This window comes from Symphalangus syndactylus, chromosome 3 (genome assembly GCF_028878055.3).
Source record: "Symphalangus syndactylus isolate Jambi chromosome 3, NHGRI_mSymSyn1-v2.1_pri, whole genome shotgun sequence".
Taxonomy (NCBI): Eukaryota; Metazoa; Chordata; class Mammalia; order Primates; family Hylobatidae; genus Symphalangus; species Symphalangus syndactylus.
The window spans coordinates 78,333,762-78,356,923 of record NC_072425.2 but is presented as its reverse complement, the minus strand read 5'-3'; the positions used below and the strand labels follow the sequence as shown (position 1 = coordinate 78,356,923).

At 40.2% G+C, this 23,162-nt stretch overlaps 1 long non-coding RNA gene across 1 annotated transcript; it reads right to left on the bottom strand.

Moving 5' to 3' along the window:
- Positions 1-112: 112 nt before the first annotated feature.
- LOC134736243 (uncharacterized) lies at positions 113-21,629 on the bottom strand. Its single transcript, XR_010120141.1, has 4 exons — positions 21,503-21,629; positions 18,859-18,938; positions 12,515-12,563; positions 113-2,332 (listed from the first exon to the last, which is right to left on the bottom strand). It is a non-coding gene; the product is annotated as an uncharacterized lncRNA (long non-coding RNA).
- Positions 21,630-23,162: the final 1,533 nt, after the last annotated feature.

The following is a 23,162-nucleotide window of genomic DNA, read 5'->3' as shown; positions in this document are numbered from 1 at the left end:
TGAAGATTATTACTAGACAGCTCTGTTTTGTATTATTAATCTTTTGTTAGCTCTAAAACTTACCTGTTTGTTACTCAACAGACAAAATAAATATACACGGCCAACTGTGTAGTTTGTAGTGACCCAAAAGGATTTATTGATCTCTGATATGTTTGTTCTATAAGTGTTTCAAGTTTATATACTGATGGTATACAGCATACTAACTTCATTTTAAAGACCAGAAAATATGTTCAGACTGTAGGAAAAATTTTCCATAAAATTGTACCTTTAAAGGCATTGATAAGTAAGCATTGGCAAAATTACAGATAAGTGAAATTAAAATTATGAGCCTACTTAGGCACTGCTTGTGTTTTTATTTGTCATCCTAAAGTACATAAAAAATCACCCCCCCAAAAATCCAATAAAAATTTAAGTGTAATTATTGAAACAAAAGTTTTCTTTTTGTTTAACTAGAAAGTAATAGGGGCACACTGAATCAACTCGTTTTTTTTTTTTTCTCTGTTGTGTTGCTCTTTTCAAAGTCATTAATTTCTGATCTTAGTTATTGCATTCCTTTTTCTTTGCTATGGTATTTTATTTGCTCCTTCCTGCCCCCCCCCACCCCCCACCAGGTCCTTACTGTGAAAGTATACCATTACCTTGAGGCCGTTCTTCTTGACAAGTGTAAACATTTAATGACATAAATTTCCCCCTATGCACTGCATCTCCAAAATTCTTATATTTGATGTTTCATTTTCATTCAAAATATATTTTAATTTCCCTTGTGACTTTCTTTTTTGCCTATGGGTTGAACAGAATTAAGTCATTTCATTTCCAAATATTTGGGAGATTTTTCAAACATCTTCCTGCTATTGATTTCCAGTTTGATTCCACTATACTAACAGAACATTCTTCATATGATTTCAATGCTTTTAAATTTGTTGAGGTTTGTTTTATGTCCCAGTATCTTGGTAAACGTCCCATGAGTCCTTGAAAAGAATGTGTATTCTGCTATTGCTGAATAGAGCATTCAATAAATACCAAAGTTGTCAAGTTGCTTAACAATGTAGTTCTAGTCTACATATTTTACTGATTTTCTGTGCATCTGTTCTATTACCGAGAGAGGAAGGCTGCAGTCTCTAAGTGTAGGTTTGTCTATTTTTTCTTTCTGTTCTATCAGTTTTGCTTTATGCATTTTAAAGCTCTGTTGTTAGGTGCATACACATTTAGTCTTTTTATTTCTTCTTGATGAATTGGCCTTTTTACACTATATGTGGTGGCTTTTTATTTCTGAAGATATTCTTTGTTCTGGAATTTCCTTTTATCTAATGCTAATAGAGCAACTGTTCACATGGCATATACTGTATATTTTTCACCCTTTTACTTTTAATCTGTATACTTTTATATTTAATGTGAATTTATTATAGATAGATTATAGTTGATTCTTGCTTTTTTATCTAATTTGATAATCTGTGTTTTAGTTGGTATGTTTAGGTCATTTAAATTAAATACAGCTACTGATACAGTTGGATTTTAATTTACTATCTCATATCTTGTTTCTATTTGCTGTATTTGTTCTTTGTTCTTTTTCTAACTGATTTTGAATTATTTTTAATGATTCCATTTAATCTCTATTTTTTTTTTTTTAAATCATTTATGCTTCTTTTAAAAATATTTTAATGGTTCCCTAGGTTTATAACATGCACCTTAAAAGATTTTTTTCGTAGAGACAGAGTCTCACTATGTTACCCAGGCTGGTCTCAAATTCCTGGCCTCAAAGGATCCTTCTACCTTGGTATCTCAGAGTGCTTGAATTACAGGGATGAGCCACCATGCCTGACCCATGCATCTTTAATTAATGACATCTTACCTATAAATAATAATATACTGCTTCTCATATTGTATCAGTCATGATTCAACTGAGAAACAGAACCATTAAAAGATTTTATGTTTGTGAATATAGGTGCAGAAAAACTTTTATGATATTTGCTATAGGGCCATGATGTTGTTATAACTGTGGGAGCTGCTTAAAGCAATCTCTGTAGGATGTTGTCTTCACGTCTGATGCTGGAGTTTGAAGTCCACAGCACAGACAGTTAGGAAGGAGACATGGATGTAGAGGGGAAGACAGCAAAGACAAGCTGTATCCCACAGGCATGAGCTCCAGAGGATGGACTGAAATCCATCAGTTCTTCTGGTTTGTATCTTGATGCTGTCATGGAGCTAAGTACACAAACTTGGCCTAGACGTCAGAGACACTGAAGGAGTATTCAGGGAAGGTGGAGCTGTTGCAAAGCCAGCCACTGCTCTTAGCCGATGATATGTGTCAACAGTCAACAACAGCATGCGTAACCTACAAGACCAAGAATAGATTAACACTACCAGGGAATAGCAACCAGAAGAAGTCATAATAAACTTCCCAAGTGCAGGCTTCTTATTTCATTTCCGGTACTGAAGACAGTGCCTAACTTGTAGATAATACTCAGTGACTTGAACACCCTAAAATACATCACATCCTGCATTTAGCTAAGTGGTTTCCCATACATCATCTAACGTGTGGGGTAGTCAGCACAGGTCCACCCATATTGTTTTTATACAGGAAGGAATGAACATTCTGAGCAGTTCAGTGATGTGTCCACGACCAGGCAGGGAAGGGGCAGAGCCAAGGCCAGAGTGCAGAACTCATATCTGCTGACTGTCAGGCAAGCAGGGTGGTTCTCAGACTCTGTGTACAACAGAATTATCTACAGATCCATCATTTAATTTAATCAAAACCCACATTTCATGGATTTACCCAAGAATTACTGAGTTCAAATCTCTGGAGGTGGAGGCCAGGTAATTGTGATATGCACCAAAGTTGAGGACCCCTTTGGCAAGACTTTCAGATAAATTGAAGAGATGACTTGGGGCCACATAGTGGATGACTTGGTCTCTGAGATGGTGGCTTTCAGATGTTGGCACATAAGAATGACCTGGAGCCCTCCCACAGTCACCACACTCCGGTTTTCTGGGACAAGCCAGAAATCTATATCATAAGAAAAGTGTACCATGTACCACACTCAGTAAACACAGCTCCAAGGAGTTTCTTTCCTTTGGGAAACAGAGGGTTGCTGAATATTTTTTGAGCAAACATTTGTTTGTTTGTTTGTTTGTTTGAGACAAGGTCTCACACTGTTGCCCAGGCTGAAGTACAGTAGTGTGATCACTGCTCACAGCATCCTCAACCTTCCAGGCTCAAGTGATCCTCCCACCTCAGCCTCCCACAGAGCTGGAACTACAGGCATGCACCACCACATCCAGTTATTATTATTTTTTTTTTTTAGTTTTTGTGGATATGGGGGTCTCACTATGCTGCCCAGGCTGGTCTCAAACTCCTTGGCTCAAGTGATCCTCCCTCCTCAGCCTCTCAAAGTGCTGGTATTACAGGTGTGAGCCACCACGTCCAACCTGTACTCATATTTTATATAATGTTTCCATTCTCCAAATATCCAAGCATCTATCATAGAATTTCACAGTGTTAAATGCTTCTAGACATTTTAGTTCTCTCTTGATCTTCATTTGTTTAACCATCAACCAGGTGTGGACACTTTTCATTTTTTTACTGAGGATATAGTCTATGTTAGGTAACATGGGCACAGTAAGATGGCGCCGGTTCCAGGTTCTTCACCCCCGGTTCCCGGTTCCCCACCCTGCGAGCCCGCCAAGGGAAGGCCAATCAGGGAAGAACACCTCCTGCCTTTTACTCAAACCCCACCCCTAAGCCAATCACCGATGCCCACGTAGCCCCACTGAGTATAAAAACCTAGCACCTAAGCAGCTCGCCCCCCTTCTGCCTTCCTTCTCTTCCTCCGTGTGGTGTCGCCTTGGTGCCTCCAATAAAATCTCTTGACCGTGACCAGCGTGTCCTTGGTTTGAGCCCGATTGGGTCCGACTCTTTGAGTCAGTCCGACTCTTTCAGTCTAGTAATCCAATGGGGAAAAGGGTTCCTCCATAAAAATTATCTTTATCTCCCTTTGGAGAAAGAGCAAACATTATTTTGTTTTTAATGCTTTGTTTAAAGTGAATTCAATAATAGTCTTTGGGAAGTCACAGAAAGTACCTTAGAGGCCTCAAAACACTTTGATGATTTCTAAATTTTTTTTTCTCTCTCTACAGAGAAATCAGATGTTTATACTTGCAAAAAACAATCCTATTTATTGCTTTTGTCCTTGGAGTATTTTTCCTTGGAGAGGACACATGTACACTGTACAGGGAAAGCCTCAGAGGGTACCATCTTGCTTTCTCAAATTCATTTTTTTTTTTGAGTGCAGTGGTGTGATCTCGGCTCACTGCAACCTCCACTTCCCTGGTTCAAGCAATTCCCTTGCCTCAACTTCCTGAGTAGCTGGGATTACAGGCGCCCGCCACCATGCCTGGCTAATATTTTTTTTGTATTTTTAGTAGAGATGGGGTTTCACCATGTTGGCCAGACTGGTCTCAAACACCTGACTTCAGGCCATCTGCCTGCCTCGGCCTCCCAAGTACTGGGATTACAGGCATGAGCCACCGCGCCCAGCCTCTCAAGTTCACTTTCTGAGATTCCTAAGGAATTAATAAAATAAAACCCTGGAAAATAGCCTACGTGTGCCTGAGTGTAAGAAGGAACACACACGCACGTGCATATGGAGGCACAGATAGAATTCCACCAACCCTGCGCTGTCTCTCGGTGGGCTCTTGTCACTGTCACACACGTTCAGGAGCTAAGCATGATGCATTCAATGAGAATATGATTAGTCTTGTGCATGAGCCTACAACAACAATGAGCAGCAGACAGAATGACAGTAATAGCAGTTCTTAATTCTCACAGTTATAAGAAAGAAGACTGACTAATGACGCTGTCTGCCAGTGGCTGCATTGTCTGAACTACTATTAGTTTAGAGGGAATTACCTTAAAAATTTTAATAACATGCAGTATAATAATAACAAAGGTTATTCATCACCAAACAAGCATTTTCAGTACCAATGAAAGGCCCCTCCACAGCGGCTGCACTGGTGAATCCAAACAGCCTTTTTCAGTGTGATTGCTCTGCACGGGGTCTTTGGCAACAATGAGGAACCTAGTCAGAGAGAACTAAATTTGTAGGGCTGGGCGCAGTGGCTCACGCCTGTAATCCCAGCACTTTGGAAGGCCGAGGCGGGCGGATCACGAGGTCAGGAGATCGAGACCATCCTGGCTAACACGGGGAAACCCCGTCTCTACTAAAAATACAAAAATTAGCCGGGCGTGGTGGCGGGCGCCTGTAGTCCCAGGTACGTGGGTGGCTGAGGCAGGAGAATGGCGTGAACTCCAGGGGGCGGAGCCTGCAGTGAGCCGAGATGGTGCCACTGCACTCCAGCCTGGGTGAAAGAGTGAGACTCCGTCTCAAAAAAAAAAAAAAAAAAAAAAGAACTGAGTTTGTAGACTCACATTTTTTCAAATACAGTAGTGTAAATATATTTTCCAATCACATTCCATAAGAGATGATTCATGAAATCAGACGAAAGTAAATTATCACGGGCAAGAGCAGAGCTTCCTTCCTCAGATTGCTGTTGCCATAATACATCTTTGGAGCCTTCTCTACACGTTACCAGCTTTTAGCTCATAATGTATGCTCTTCTCTGGAGTTTTTCCCTAGAGTGGAAGCCACAGATTTCTTTACTTGTGATTTAAGATATAGTTTCTAAATTAAATGGCAAGCTTCTACAGCCACCAAAAGAAATGGTAATTCAATCCACCCTAAACACTCTCATTTCTGAAAATGCTCTAAAAGCTTTGGGTAAGATTAGCCCAGTTCCTGAGGTGAAAGCTTAACTTTGTTTCATACCTGTTTAAAAACTGGTAAAAAGTCATATAGATACACTCTACAAGAAAAGTATTATGAAGAGACCCAGTGAGGAATGCTCAACAATGGAGTTAAAGGGGAAGATGGGTAGTTGTTTAATCCTCTATCTAAGATGTGGTCTGTAGCATGTTTGGGCTTATGCTGTTTGGTTGCAAACTCAGGCGTTGAAGAAAGAGGCTGTAATTTATTAAAGCCCGATAACCCCAACCCATGATGTACTGGTTTCCTGGGGCTTCACTAACAAAGTACCACAAAATGGGTGGCTTAAATAACAAAACTGTATTTCCTCACAATGCTGGATACCAGAAGTTCAAAGTGCCGAGGGGCTGGTTCCTTCTGAAGGCTTTGAGGGAGAATCCGCTCCATGCCTCTCCCCCAGCCTTGGGCATTCACTGGCTTGTAGACGGTTTTTCCTCTGTCTCTTCACATTGTATTCCCTCTACATGTGTCTGTCTCTGGGCCCAAATTTCCCCTTCTTATGAGGACACAGTCGTATTGGATTAGAGATCACTCTGATGACCTCATCTTAACTTGATCATCCGTACAGATCCTATTTCCAAAGAAAGTCATATTTACAAAGGTTTGTATTTTCAGATCTTACATTTAGGTCTTTACAGGACTTCCCACACTATGTTGAATAGAAGTGGCAAGAATGGGCATCATATGACAAATATCTGCCCAATCCCTGAAGCCTCCACCCCTGGCAACCATCATTCTATTCTCTATCTCTATGAGTTTGACATTTTTAAGTTCCACATATAAGTGAGATCGTGTGGTATTTGTCTTTCTGTGTCTGGCTTATTTCACTTAGTATAATGTACTCCAGATCACTGCAAATGACAGGATTTCCTGACTGGACAGAATTTCCTTCTTTTTTCAAGACTAAATTACTACTCCCATTGTGTATACGTGCTACATTTGCTTTATTCTCTCATTTGATGATGGACACTTAGGTTGATTCCAGACCTTGGCTATTGTGAATAACATGCCGCACTGAACATGGGTGTGCACATACCTTTTTGAGATCCTGATTTCAGTTCCTTTGGCTATATACCAAAAAGTGGGACCGCTGAATTATATGGTATTTCTATTTTTAATTTTTTGAGAATTCTTCATACTGGTCTCCATAATTTCTGTACTAAAATTCTCACCAATGTAACAGGATTCCTTTTTTTGGCATCCTCACCAACACTTACCTTTTATCTTTTTGATAACAGCCATTCTAACTGATGTGAGGTGGTATCTCAATGTAGTTTTAATTTGCATTTCATTAATGGTTAGTGTGATGTTGAGCATTTTTTCAAATACCTGTAGGCCATTTATATGTCTGTTTTTGAGAAATGTCTGTTTAGGTCCTTTGCTCCTATGTGTGTGTGTGTGTGTGTGTGTGTGTGTGTGTGTGTATATATATATATATATTTTTTTTTTTTTTTTGGAGTCTTGCTGTGTCGCCCAGGCTGGAGTGCAGTGGCGCTATCTCGGCTCACTGCAAGCTCCGCCTCCCAGGTTCACACCATTCTCCTGCCTCAGCCTCCCGAGTAGCTGGGACTATAGGGGCCCGCCACCATGCCCGGCTAATTTTTTGTATTTTTAGTAGAGATGGGGTTTCATCATGTTAGCCAGATGGTCTTGATCTCCTGACCTTGTGATCTGCCCTCCTCAGCCTCCCAAAGTGCTGGGATTACAGGTGTGAGCCACCATGCCCGGCCGGTCCTTTGCTCCTATTTTTTAATTGGGTTATTTGTTTTCTGGCTATTAAATTGTGTGCTTTTTATATACTCTGTTTATTAACCTCTTATCTTCATGGTTTGCAAATATTTTCTCCCATTCTATAGGGTGCCTCTTCACTCTCTGTTTCTTTCACAGTGCAGAAGCATTTTATTTTGATATTATCCCATTTTTTTCAGTTAAACAGGAGATATATTGTGCAACATGGTGAGTATAGTTAATAACAATGTATTATATACTTGAAAATTGCTAAGAATGTAAATTTTAAGTGTTCTCATCACCAAAAATAAGTTTTTGAGGTAATGCACATGTTAATTAGTTTGATTTAGCCATTCCACAATCAGTACATATTTCAAAACATTATGTTGTACACCATGAATATATACAATTTTTGTCAATTGAAAAATAAATAATCTTTTTAAAAAATAAAAATCTATAAAATTTTTTAAAGAGTGGGCATTCTTGCCTGGCTCCTGATCTTGGAAAAGAAGTCAGTTTTTCACCACTGAATATAATATTAGCTGTAGGCTTGTCATATATGGTCTTTACTATGTTAAAATAATTTCTTTCTATTTCCAGTTTGTTGAGTGTTTTATGATGCAAGTGTGTTTAATTATGTTAAATTCTTTTTCTGTACCAATTGAGATGATTATATATTTTTTGTCCTTAATGTTGTTAATGTGATATCTTAACATTAATTGATTTTCATATGCAAATTATCCTTGCATTCCAGAAATAAATCCCGTTTGGCCATCACATATTATCTTTTTAACATATAGTTGAATTTGGCTTGCTAGTATTTTTTAAGTATGTTTCCATTAATACTCATCAGAGATATTGGCTTGTAGTTTTCTTTCCTTGTATCTTTCTCTGATTTTGATAGCAGGATAATGTTGGCCTCATAAAATGAATCAGAAATATTCCTTTCCTTTCAACTTTTTGGAAGAATTTGAGAAAGATTAAAAATTCTTTAAATATTTGGTAAAATTCTCCAGTGAAGCTATCAGGCCCTGGTATTTTCTTTATTGAAATGTTTTTGAATACTGCTTCATTCTCCTTATTTGTTACAGGTCTGGTCAGATTGTCAGTCTTGGTAGGCTGTATTCTTCTAGAAATTTTCCGTTTCTTATATATTATTCAATTTTTTGCCTATAAGTGTTCATAGTAATTTCTTTTTTCTTTTTCTTTTTTTTTGAGAAGGAGTCTCGCTCTGTCACCCAGGCTGGAGTGCAGTGGTGTGATCTCGGCTCACTTTAAGCTCTGCCTCCTGGGTTCACGCCGTTCTCCTGCCTCAGCCTCCCGAGTAGCTGGGACTACAGGCACCCACCACCACGTCCAGCTAATTTTTTGTATTTTTTAGTAGAGACAGGGTTCCACTGTGTTAGCCAGGATGGTCTCAATGTCCTGACCTCATGATCCACCCACCTCAGCCTCCCAAAGTGCTGGGATTACAGGCGTGAGCCACTGTGCCTGGCTGTTTTTTGTTTTGTTTTGTTTTGTTTTGTTTTGTTTTGTTTTTGAGATGGAGTTTTGCTCTTGTTGCCTAGGCTGGGATGTAATGGTGTGATCTCGGCTCACTGCAACCTCCAACCTCCACTTCCTGAGTTCAAGCTATTCCCCTGCCTCAGTCTCTTGAGTAGCCAGGACTACAGGCACCTGCCACCACACCCAGCTAATTTTTGTATTTTTAGTAGAGACAGGGTGGTTTCATCATGTTGGTCAGGCTAGTCTCGAACTCCTGACCTCAGGTGATCCACCCACTTCAGTCTCCCAAAGTGATGGGATTACAGGTGTGAGCCACCATGCCCAGCCTTCCTTTTTGTTTAGTTATATTTCTGTGTTCTCTTGTAATGCATTGAGCTTCTTTAAGATGATTATTTTGAATTCTTTGTCAAGTAATTCACAGATATTCATTTTTAGAATTTTTTTTTCTGGAGATTTATTTTATTCCTTCGATTGAGTCATGTTTCTATGTTTTTCCATGTGTCTTGTTATTTTTTGCTGTGATGTGTGCATTTAAATATACAGCCACCTCTTCCAATCTTCATAAACTGCCTTCATACAAGGGAAGAGCTTCAGCAATCAGCCTGGTTAGAGATTCTGGGGTCCCCTAAAATCTTTTCTGGGGATACATCTTTTCTGAGCTTATGTATCTAATTTCCCAGTTAGAGAGATTTGCAGTTTCTTTTTCAGGAGCTTCTAATCTCTTGCTGACACTGATGTCTGTCTGCAGTACTAGAAATTCTCTGATGTAATATGCAAGCTGCTGAATACCCTTTTGTTTTCTGTGACCATAGGCACCAAAGTATGCAGGTTCTGTCAATGCTCCAAGTCAGGTGTGACAGAAGTCTGTTTGTAGGGCAGCCCCCTGACAAAAAAAAAAAAAAAAAAAAAAATGCACTGAGTTGCTGGATGCATGTTCCACTCTTCTCTTTTTCTTCCAAATGAGTAGCCATGAGCTGGGCATTTTCTCCCAGTTACTCCAAGCTGTACCAGCTCTTCCATGGTGATAAGGTTCTCTGGTGCCGCATCAAACTGCTGAGCAACCTTTTCTTCTCAGCAGTCCCGAGACATCCATACTATGCTGGTTCCTCATCACTGCTTCAAGCCAGGTGAGAGGGAAACCAGTCCCTGAGCAGCCCCCTGAAAAGCTAGAACATTAAACTTATGTTCCACTCTTCTCTTTCCCTCTCAAAGGAAAAAGCATGAGCTGGCCTTTTTCTCCTAATTTTGCTGTGTTGTGACAGCTTGGAGGAGCTACTAAGGTTGAAATAAAATGACTTTTCTTACTGATTATAATGTGGCTGTTCTTGGCTTTGAGCTTGCCTGAGGTGCAATGATTTCTTAACCAGTTTCTGGAGTTCTCATAAAGGCTTATTGTTGTCAAGTCAGTTTATCTGTGAGTGAATGAAGCCTGGGGCTTCCTAGTCTATCACTTTACTGACATCATTCTCTACTTTCTGTTTATTTCTTAACAAATTCCCAGATACTTCCTCTGGGCCCAAAAGTACCGAATCCATTTAATCTCATCACTTATTCATTATAAGGAGGAAAGCAAGGAGACCATGTGCTACAAGTCATTTCTGGCACTTTATTTTGCATCCACTCCAATATAATAAGTTCAAAGTGAGCAGTGGTGGAGTAAAAACTTTAAAAGATGGAGAGAAAAATCTCTGTGTTAATGAGAGTTGTTCCAATTGACTGTGTTAAAAAGAACACTGACTTTAGAATCAGACAAATAGCAGACTAGCTATCCCAGCTTGACTACTCAGTATGGAATATGGAGAAATTGAAATTCCCTGAGCCTTAATTTCTTCAGTAAATAATGCTACCTTCACATAAAGTTGATATGAGTGTTCAATAATGAATGCAAAGTTTCTAGCCTACAACACAGAACACAGTAGGCATTCACAGTAGGCACTCTCCTCCTCCTCCAATTAGCCAAATTAGATGAAAACTATTGTAGCAAGGAATAAATCATGTGAATAAGTTCAGTATATAACATATACCTATGGAAAAAATATTGTATAATCCAAAGACAAAATTTATATGTGCCTAAACTTTCAAATGATGTCTAGTACCTACTTTACATTTTTATAATCCAGGTGCCCCATGCCAAGTAATTTGGTTGTTTGCTCTATGCCAACTAAATACCACAGTGAATTAGTGAGGTTTTTTGTTCTTTTTTTTTTTTTTGCTTCTCTCTAAAAAAAGTATTTTAGAATATAAAGCCTGAAAAGAAAGGCCAGATGTTTGTAACTGACTAAGCAATACCTGGAAGGTTAAATAGGTACACTGAAGGATGTTGGCCAGAAGGGCTTCAAAGGTATACCAAGAGAAAAACAAACAAACATAGGTGACATTTTGATATCACCATCAGCTTTAATAATTAATAATAAAAGACATGAATACATTGACATGTCTCTATAAATATACACAATGCCAAAAGAGTTGGACAATGCCAAAAGAGTTGGACATTATTTATGAGACTTGAACATTAAAAATATGTAAAGTAAATTTGCATATTGATTCAATCTACTGTTGACTTTCAATATAATTTTTAAAATCTCAGGCCGGGCGCGGTGGCTCACGCTTGTAATCCCAGCACTTTGGGAGGCCGAGGCGGGTGGGTCACGAGGTCAGGAGATCGAGACCACAGTGAAACACCATCTCTACTAAAAATACAAAAAAATTAGCCGGGCGTGGTGGCGGGCGCCTGTAGTCCCAGCTACTCGGGAGGCTGAGGCAGGAGAATGGCGTGAACCCCGGAGGTGGAGCTTGCAGTGAGCCGAGATTGCGCCACTGCACTCCAGCCTGGGCGACAGAGCGAGACTCTATCTCAAAAAAAAAAAAAATAAAATAAAAAATAAAATAAAATAAAATAAAATCTCGAAGAAGTATTTCCAATTTGAATAATTAATAAAATTCACCCTTCAGATCCTGATAGTCATTTAAAGTACCATTAGCAGTACCTGTCTACTCACTCCTACTAATTAAGTGGCAAAAAATAAGCTAGAGTCTAAATACCCAGGATTTTAAAAAACTCATTTCAAAATAAATCATCTCATTAAGGCTTTGCACTGCCTATTAAAAGCAGTAATGTAGATATTCAGCAGAAAATGTAACATGGAGAAAGGGCTGAGTCTGACTACACAGTAAAAACCCGTCATTAGAAAACTCTGCAATCAGTTCTCTTCATTAAGATCTGCTGGCTGATGGACCAAACACACAAAAGCAAACAGGTTTTACAGGACTTAGTGCCGAATTAATGACAGTTTATATTGCAATTTATTTTGCCCTAGATAACTTCCTTTGCAAAGATGTCAGAGAAAAGGGAGAAGGCAGTATTAACAAATTACAAAATATGTTACAAATAACATACAAATATGTGCAAAAGTTCTTTCATTTATTTGTTTATTCACCGTTATGCAACAGTGAGCACTTACTATGTGCCAGGAAAGACTTCACAGGGCAAGATCTCATGGACAATATATCCTAGTGGGCAAGACAGAAAATAACAGATAAGTAAATATATAAAATAATTTTAAATAGTGATATATGCTATGAAGAAGATAATCTTATGTCACTGTCCTATCTTGGTAATTTAGCAGTCTCAAACTTCATGAAGCAGGTATAAAGAAAGGCTAACTTACGTGCTTTCATCTGTATCATTACATTAAATGATTGAACCAATAAAAAGCCTTCCTCAGTTGGCTTCTTCGCAAAAGTGACCACATCCTCTTTTCATGGAAACCGTTGGACTCACTCACTGACAGAATTTGATTTATCCTTCATGAATGTTGAAAATAAAATTACGGCTTTTTTGAAGTTTAGGAAACAAAAAAGAGTTTATTCAAGAAATAATGCCTGTGATAAAAAGAGCTCATTTGCACCATCTCTACCTGATTCTGAGTAGGCTAGTTAATGTTTTAGAAATTGCATTTGGGACTCAAGCAAAGCCTTTTGAAATTTAATGTTCTATATATTCATAAAAACATAATCAGATGTGTATTTTTATTAAAAGTTCCTCTCATGGTTTTCATTCATGGTAAACGGCAACATGAAAGGACATAAAGAGTACAAACTGATAAAAATTCTCCCTCAAAAAAAAAAAAAGATTTTAGGATCCCCTTCCTCCTGCAACACAAGTAGTTTCTGATGAGATTTGATTGACACTATGAGGTCTATGCACCTGGGCTGATATTTGTGTCTGTTTTTGCAATTAGAATATGTATTAGTGCTGACAAGCCTGGAAATTCAGCACTTTAAAAGAAGCAAAATTTTAGTCTTGCAAAAAACCTAATTATAATAAACAAAAAAATTATAGCTCTGATCATAGTAACCAGGTTGCAAACGCCTACCCAATAGTAGGAGTTTCAAACAACCTTCATTTAAGTTATTGTATTCACTTCACGGAGGAAAGAAATAGGGCAATTGAGCAATAAACAGTGTTGCAAATATGACTGGAAAACCTCCACCTGATTCAAGGGAAGTGTCTGTCCTCTGTGAAATGGGAAGATTGGTCAGGGGCCTATCACCCTCTCGGAGGTAAATGAGGCCAAGTATTAATATTATTCTAAGCAGGTCTTACTATATTAGTCAGAGAAATTCTAAAAATTAGGTTTATGCTTTAATGAGCTGCAGGTGGTTTGATTTTTTTAATGCTTCAACTGATCTGAATTCCTAACTCACAATACAGAATGGTCTTATGAAATGTCCCTATTCATAAAAGGTGCATATTTCAATTTCTAGACAATTCATTAGACATTCTTCTCTGTTTAATCCATAAAAATAAAGCCTATTTCACCACCATTTGAATAATTTTGCAAATGATGATGAGGCATCTCAGAGCTGGTTGCTTGCATAAACTGTTGTCATTTTCAAGAATTTGTAAGTAAATTACTGCCTGAACAACTAGACTTTATAAGTCTTCAGGGTAGCTGTATTCAAAAAATTATACATAGTACTCTGACAGCATATTTCTCTAAAGAGAGTCAGAAAATTGTTCAAAAAGTATTTGGATTCAGCTTCTAGTATGTATTTAAGGTAGCAAACCTGCCCACCACCAGAGTATGAAGTTAAACAAGGCTAAGAGTGATAGAAGCATTTTTTTTTTTTTCTTTGAGATGGAGTTTTGCTCTTGTTGCTCAGGCTGGAGTACAATGGCACGAACTTGGCTCACTGCAACCTCTGACTACTGGGTTCAAGACATTCTCTCACCTCAGCCTCTCAAATAGCTGGGATTACAGGTGCCCACCACCATGCCCAGCTAATTTTTGTATTTTTGGTAGAGACGGGGTTTCACCATGTTGGCCAGGCTGGTCTCAAACTCCTGACCTCAGGTGATCCACCTGCCTTGGCCTCCCAAAGTGCTGGCATTACAGGTGTAAGCCACCACACCCTGCCAATAGAAGCATTTTTTAACATGAGAGTCATTTAAAATTGCATGAGATCCTACCATGTAACAAACACTGCATGCGTGCACTTTATGGGTGCATTCACACATGGCACCTCTTCCAAAGGGCATGCGATTTGGATTCCATGAAATTGAATGTTGCAAACTCAACAAAATGCAATCTTTAGAACTAGTTTTCCAAATGAAGAAACATCATAATACAATTTTAGAGGCCGATGTGGAAAGGCTGTGTTAAAGACTGAATGCCTGCTCTCTGACACGTTCATCTTGTCAAGGCTTCCCAAAGGCACTGCAGACTTTGCAGCTTTATTAGCAGTGATTCCTTCCTTTGGAATGCCTGTTCCCGTGCGCACACACTCTTGCTGCAGCCACATTGTATTTAAAATCTGCCCTGATCCTCCTGGTTGACATCAGTGTTGTCACTCCTCTTCATTTTCATAGCATTAAGCCCTATTTTGTACTTAACAGAAAGTAAGTTCGGCACGGAGGGAAGAGAATTGGACCTATTTTGTTCATATCCCATCCCTGGAGCTGAGCATAGTGACAGGTACACAGAAAGCTCTCATCTGGTATTTTGAATACATTATAACATTTTCCCAGTCTTTTCAACATATTGTCTTAGCACCGGTGGGTGAAAAAATGCTGTAAAGGCCATGCTTTTCCAACCTAAGTCTTCCCCAGGACTGGCACAGTGAGTGGCACATAGTAGGGGTATTAGTCCCTGTGGCTGCTTAACAAAGTGTCACAGCTGGGCTGCTTAAAATAACAGAAATTTATACTTTCATCGTTCTAGAGGCCAGAATTCCAAAATCAATGGATTGGCAAGACCATGCTTTTCCTGGAGTCTACTGGGGAGGACTGATTCTTTGCCCCTCCCATCTTCTGTTGGCATCCCTAACTTGTGGCTGCATTACTGCCATCTCTGCCTCCATGGGCACTTAAGTTCCTCCTCTCCTTTCTGTGCTTTCTCCCTTTGCCTCTCTTTTATAAGGACACTTGTGATTGCAATTCAGGGCCACCTGAATAAAGAAGGTTCATCCCCTCATGTCAAGATCCCTAACTTAATCACATCTACAAAGACTCTTTTGCCAAACAAGGGAACACTTCCCAGTCCCAGGGATTTGAATCTGAGATCTTTGGATGAGCATCTCTCAATCTACTACGGTAGGCATGGAGTAAGTACACGGAGTTTCACCAGCACAAGCACAGTGATACATGATCTGTTGGTTGATTCCATGTATCTTGTTTTTAATGCTGTTTGCCAAAAAATATCAAAAGATCACAGCTCTTCTGCAAGGCAGTCATTTAAGCAGAGAAAGAAATCCACTGTAACGGTGTTATTTCTCACTGTTGTTTTCTTAGCTGGCTGGCTGGTGTTCTTAAGCATAGCCACAGCATCCGATGAACCCTAGAATTTCTGTTGCATTTGCAACCATCTCTCCAGTCACTTGGGTCCTTCTGCACTCGCTTCCTGCTCTGACTTACGTGGCACCGTTCCACCACGTGGCAGGACTCCCCATCTTTTTTGTGGCACTGACACGATAGGACACTACGCATTTCTGACCTTCATTTTCAACAGATTGTTCCCTCACTCAGCATAAAATTTCATCCAGCATTCTCATCACACGGTGAGGGTTCACTGATTTCAATGGTGTATGAAAATGCAGCTCTGGGCTGGGCATGATCCGAGCACTTTGGGAGGCCAAGGCGGGTAGATCACGAGGTCAGGAGATCGAGACTATCCTGGCCAACACGGTGAAACCCCATCTCTACTAAAAATACAAAAAATTAGCCGGGGGTGGTGGCGGGTGACTGCAGTCCCAGCTACTCAGGAGGCTGAGGCAGGAGAATGGCGTGAACTCAGGAGGCAGAGCTTGCAGTGAGCCGAGATCGCACCACTGCACTCCAGCCTGGGCGACATATCAAGACTCTGTCTCAAAACAACAACAACAACAACAACAACAAAATGCTCTGTTGTATTTGGCGTCAGAGAAAGAAGCAGATGGCTAAACTGGCCTGTGCTGGGATCCCAGCACTAAAAGCCAGATGGTGTGGATTTCAGTCAGATCTTTCATAACCAACAAATTTGAGAAACAGATGAGACAGAGCCGAGAATTACTAATTTTTTCATTTTATAAATAAGCACCATTAAGCTTTTCTTCTATAAAGCCTCTTGATCTAACCACTGACTAAGCTATTTGTCTGAAATCCTGAAGTCACTGTAGTAAATAAGCATTTACTAAATTTAAATTTGATAAAATAAGCATTTTTTTTCCTCTTTTGGCCAATTTAGTTCTTTAGAAGTTGAGTTAACAGGAGCCAACTTCACCACCGTCAAAACATATGTTTGCTTTTATGTAAGTAGAGGCATGCTGTTACTTCTTTTTAAAATTAGTTTAGGCCAGGCACAGTGGCTCACGCCTGTAATCCTAGCACTTTGGGAGGCTGAGGCAGGTGGGTCAGGAGGTCAAGAGATCGAGACCATCCTGGCCACTTGATGAAACCCCGTCTCTACTAAAATTACAAAAATTAGCTGGGTGTGGTGGCATGGGTGTGTAGTCCCAGCTACTCGGGAGGCTGTGGCAGGAGAATCTCTTGAACCCAGGAGGTGGAGGTTGCAGTGAGCCGAGATTGCGCCATTGCACTCCAGCTTGGCAACAGAGCAAGACTCTGGCTCAAAAAAAAAAAAAAAAGTTTAGTGTAGAAAACAGTACTTTCAGATTGGGCTACCAGTGTACCATGCATAAATGAAAAGTGTCCTGTGTCATTAAACAAATGCATTTAAAAAAAGAATTTTTTTACAGGTCCACAAACAAGTTTAAAATTAGAAGGAAATTAGGCCGGGTGCAGTGGCTCACGCTTGTAATCCCAGCACTTTGGGAGGCCGAGGCGGGCGGATCACGAGGTCAGGAGATCGAGACCATGGCGAAACCCCATCTCTACTAAAAATACAAAAAATTAGCCGGGCATGGTGGCAGGCACCTGTAGTCCCAGCTACTCGGAGAGGCTGAGGCAGGAGAATGGCGTGAACCCGGGAGGCGGAGCTTGCAGTGAGCTGAGATTGCGCCACTGCACTCCAGCCTGCATGACAGAGCGAGACTCCGACTAAAAAAAAAAAAAAAGAAATTAGAAGGAAATTGTGAGCATTCAAATAATAAAGTGGCTTAATACAATCCAAATAAGTTGAAATGTTCAATTACAGAGTATATAGTAAAATGTAGATCCATCCTCTCTCAGTGCAAGCTGAGCTGTCATCCCATGTCACAGCATGCACTATATGCCCTCTTCTTTTCTCTTACTGATACCTTTAAGGCTGCACTTGCACCCTTCCCCTCACACCACCCTTCCCCACTTGCATGCTTTTTTTTTTTTTTTTTTGAGACGGAGTCTTGCTCTGTCGCTCAGGCTGGAGTGCAGTGGCGCAATCTCGGCTCACTGCAAGCTCGGCTCACTGCAAGCTCCGCCCCCTGGGTTCACACCATTCTCCTGCCTCAGCTTCCCGAGTAGCTGGGACTACAGGCGGCTGTGACCACACCTGGCTAATTTTTTTGTATTTTTAGTTGAGACGGGGTTTCACCATGTTAGCCAGGATGGTCGCGATCTCCTGACCTTGTGATTCACCTGCCTCAGCCTCCCAAAGTGCTGGGATTACAGGCGTGAGCCACTGCACCCAGCCTGCATGCATTTTTAAACTGCATTCAACTCTTTAAATTCTTTTTAAATTTTATTTTTTAATTGACAAATAATACTAGAGGCAATGGTAACCATGAATTCTGAAAGAGATGACTGTTTTATTAAGAGCTTTATTTTATTTTTGATCAACATAAAATAATTGTACATCTCTATGGGTTACATAGCGATGTTTTGATACACACAATGCAACCTTACTAAATTGTTTATCAGATCTAACAGATTTTTGGCAGAGTGTTTAAGTTCTTCTCTATATAACATTATGTTGCCAGCAAACAGGTACAATTTGACTTCCACCTTTCCAATTTGAATACGCTTTATTTCTTTTTCTTGCCTAATCACCTGCATAAGTCGTTATTGGATACTCACTAGATACTAGGCTGTTTGTTCTATGCTAGGTGCTGTAAGAATAGAAACATGAAAAAAATAATACCTACCACAAGGAATTTTTGTCCCATGGGCCAGCCCTAAGGCAGAGAGCTAGCTATGAGAGATATTGTGAATGGTACTAAGTGGCCAAGGAACACAGAGAACAGAGATGTGAATTCACATTCACAAGGGCTGGAGGAGGAAAGAGGCAACTGGTAGGTATGTGACATTTCTAGGCCATTTGGTGTTGGTTAGGCTTTGAGTAGACAGATAAGAAAATAAATGGGTTTTCATTTGGGAGAACCGTATACCCACAGTATGAAGGCAGAAAGACTTGAAGGTTGTCTACCAAACAGCTTTCAGACCAGCGTGATCCAGGAGACTGGGAGAACTCTCTGGAAAAACAAAAACAAAAAAACAGCATAAGTCGGACAACAAGGACCAGACTAAGGTTGGAAGTTTGTTCATTAGACCCTAGAGACCATCAAAATGTTTTGAGCAGGGTTATATTAGATGGGTATCAAATACTTCTGGAATCAATTGCTACTGGATTCATTATATTTTAACCACTCCACCACACCTACCATTAGTTACAACATGAGAAGCTAAACATCATATTCTAACCTACACTTTATCTCCAGTTTTTGCAGAGAAAGCAGTCTGAGCTGCACTTTGACTCCACTCAGTAGTTTGTGATTAGTCTGAAATGCTCTACCGCACAGAGCAGGGTCAAGCACATTTCATACACTTGTTTAACAAGTAGCACTCAGGAAGTATATTTTATGAGCCACTTCATAGTATCATAATGCAAACCGAAAACAATGACTGAAGATGGTGAGATAAAATTATTTGAAATGGAAGCAAATATAAGTTATCCACTTTTATTATTCAGTCCTCTGTTTGGATGGAACACATGAATATTAAAATGGCTCTATTTCATTCCTTTTCAAAAGTAGTAAGAGAAGGATAATCATATGCAATAAAGCATTTTCAGCCTGGGTCTTTATGACAGCTCTAAATGCCTGCCACATTTTAAATACCACAGGTGCAAAGCAAATGTATAAATTCCCTGTTACATAATTTTCCATTTATATTGTAGAGAAACAAAATACAGTGTAATGGGGAATTTAATTCTCTGAATAGAAATTATATAATCTAAGCAAGAAAATTCAATAACAGCTCCCACACAGATGAGAAAAATCTGCTGAAAGATCCCAAGAGTAATGGAAGACAACTGGAATTTGCATATAAAATTGGATATCACCTTTCCAAAGCCATGTCAGTAATTTAGTTCCAATGTTTTCTGCGTGATTCACTAATTTTATAATTATAATTTTTGGCAGAATATGGGCTACTCAAAATGGTCCAAATGCAAAAAGTAGCTTTAAGCAGAACATGAAGTAATCTATCTGTTTATTATAATTTTATAAATAAATAAATAATAATCACATTTGCCATTATTCATATGCTTTGCAAGTTTAATATTTCTTTGTGTCCTGTAACATGTTCCCTTCAAAGTAATGGAAGATGGAAAATAACAACAATGAAAAGCTGGAACGCGCTCATAATTTTGACACATCAGCAACACCACCAGTTAAATCCACATACTACGTTAAGATATACAATTTGGTGAACAGTTGTCAGGCAAATCAATTGTGTGAGTGAACCAGCCAATGTGTTCAGCACTCTCATAGCAACTAGTTTAGAACATTTTTTGATTGAGTAACCTGAAGACTCTAGGAGACTGAGAAGCGTGCAGAGACCCAGCCAGTAAAGATCTGGGACAGAAATTCAGAACGTTAGACTCCAGGTTGAGTGTTCGCTCCACAACACAGCAGAAGGGGGTTGGAAAGACCCTTGTTTTCATAGTATCTTCATTGCCATGGGCTTCCTAAGAAGAAGAGTTCTAGGGGTCAAAGTCACCAAACACAGAGGGAAAGCAAGGTTTTTTTCAGTGCTTTTTAATTAGCAAACTCAATAATGTTGGCAAATACATATATTCATCCCCTGAGCTGAGTCAACACAATCTAAGTGAAAGAGAATCTGGGGGGCATAAAGGAGGGAGGCTGTGAATTAACCAGCCCGGCTAACTTTTTTTTTCTTTTGTATTTTTAGTAGAGACGGGGTTTCACCGTGGTCTCGATCTCCTGACCTCGTGACCCGCCTGCCTCGGCCTCCCAAAGTGCTGGGATTACAAGCGTGAGCCACCGCGCCTGGCCGGGTAAGCAGTACCATTTCCTCTCTTTATAAAAATTTAGAATCTTGTTCTGATTATTCCAAACCCACAACTATGCCCTTCTCCCATTTTATCTGTTTTCCCCCCCTATTTGGGAGTAAATCTTATAGTTTAAATTACTTTGACAGGTAAATGCCAGTCCAGCATCAGCAAACCTGGTGGGTTGCCATAGGCTACTGGCAAAGTTCGACCACCAGGGGCGCCCGAAACCTGTGGAGGCGGAGATTGTGAGTTTGTCAAAAACAAGGACACCCTTAAAGCAAGCACATTGCTGGGTGTGAAGCAGGGGAGGGGGCTTTAAAAAGGTAGTACCTTGGCCGGGCGCGGTGGCTCACGCCTGTAATCCCAGCACTTTGGAAGGCCGAGGCGGGCGGATCACAAGGTCAGGAGATAGAGACCATCCTGGCTAACACGGTGAAACCCCATCTCTACCAAAAATACAAAAAATTAGCCGGGCGTGGTGGCAGGCGCCTGTAGTCCCAGCTACTCGGGAGACTGAGGCAGGAAAATGGCGTGAACCCGGGAGGCGGAGCTTGCAGTGAGCTGAGATCGCGCCATTGCAGTCCAGCCTGGGCGATAGAAGGAGACTCAGTCTCAAAAAAAAAAAAAAAAAAAAAAAAAAAAAAAAAAAAAAAAAAAAAAAATTCCTGTCCTCTGTATATTGTCTCTTTCGGGTTTCCACGAAGATGACATGCTAGGGTGGGACTGGGTCTCACCTCTCACCTGAAACTGGGAGCTGGAGGTCAATAGTCGTAACCTGGAAGTGCTGGCTGGCAAGGTTTTGGAGCAGGCTCATGTAAGGGTGGTTGGAAGGTACAGTTCTTGAGGGTACGGCTGCTAGAAAAAAAAATACAATAAAATGCAATGCAATATTTGGGACATACTTATACTAATTAACAGTATTTGTCATTTATCTAAAATCCAAATTTAACGGAGTGTCTTAAATTTTCATTTTCTAAATCTTGCAACCCTACTTGTGGTAGAGTGGGGAGGAGTCACAAAAAAAGGAGGTAAAAAGTCTCCGGGTCTGCTATGTTGGAGAAACAGAGGTTAATACAGCAAGAGTCTGGGCTGGAAGTGGAGAAGTGGCTGAGATAAGAAGGCCCCTTACCTGACTGCCCTGGATTTAGGGGAATGGATGCTTCACAGTCTGCCCTGGGCATAAGAGTCAAGCAACATTCCTATGATAACCTGAAGAGTTCCATTTTTAACATATTGAATTTTGGATGGTGCAATTAATATCTGTTACACAATTACCACATTGCAGTGTATCGATTGTTTGCACTAATATCTAATTAAATTGTAAGTTCTGGCATTTTATCTTTCCATATCCGTATCCTTGCAAAATGCTAGGTACATATTTGTGCTTGCTGATTTTTGAAAAAAAATTCGAAATTTTTTTAACACAATTACTAATTAACCATAAACTCAGTATCAACCAGTGCTAAAACAGGGAAGAGGGCATGCAGCTACCTGGATACGGCACACAGCTACCTGATCGGACAATATTACAATATTAAAGGCAATATACATGGAAAGTCTGTTCTCTCTGCACAAAAACGTATCTCAGAAAATAGTTTTTTCCCTGAGTTCCTGGCTCTGGCATTAACAAAGGCAAACTGAGGGTGTCCAAGGTGACATACAGGATGGTGGGGGCTATTGATGACTTTTCATGTGTGGAAAGATTAAAGGAAGGAAAGACAGGCCAGGCATGGTGGCTCACGCCTGTAATCCCAGCACTTTGGGAGGCCGAGGTGGGTGGATCATGAAGTCAGGAGATCAAGACCATCCTGGCTAACATGGTGAAACCCCATCTCTACTAAAAATACAAAAAAAATTAGCCAGGTGTGGTGGCGGGCACCTGTAGTCCCAGCTACTCGGGAGGCTGAGGCAGGAGAATGGCGTGAACCCGGGAGGCAGAGCTTGCAGTGAGCTGAGATCGCGCCACTGCACTCCAGCTTTAAGCATTCAAAGTGCCCAATAATGGATGACAGTCTCACAACGGTAACGGGGACCAGGGCTCCTGGCTACTGGAAAAGCTACAGCCGATTCTAGGGGAACAGCCAACAGAGATGTAATACATACCTGCATTTGGGAGGAAGCGAGGACCAGGCATCATTAAAGGCTTGTCTACATTTAAGTGTCTGTGGTTCCAGATGAACCTGTCCCAATGTTTCCCTCACTGTTCTCTTCCTCAAATCAAGATGGACATAAAACTGAATCACCTCATTACTTGCCAAACATTACAGTGAAAGCCTCACTCACCCTCATAATTACTAAAAAAAACCCTGCACTTACATGATTCTGAATGGGCAGATAAAAACATCGTATGTTCTGGCTTTATCAGAGGACTGAGGTCAAATGTGACAAGAACAAGCTCAGC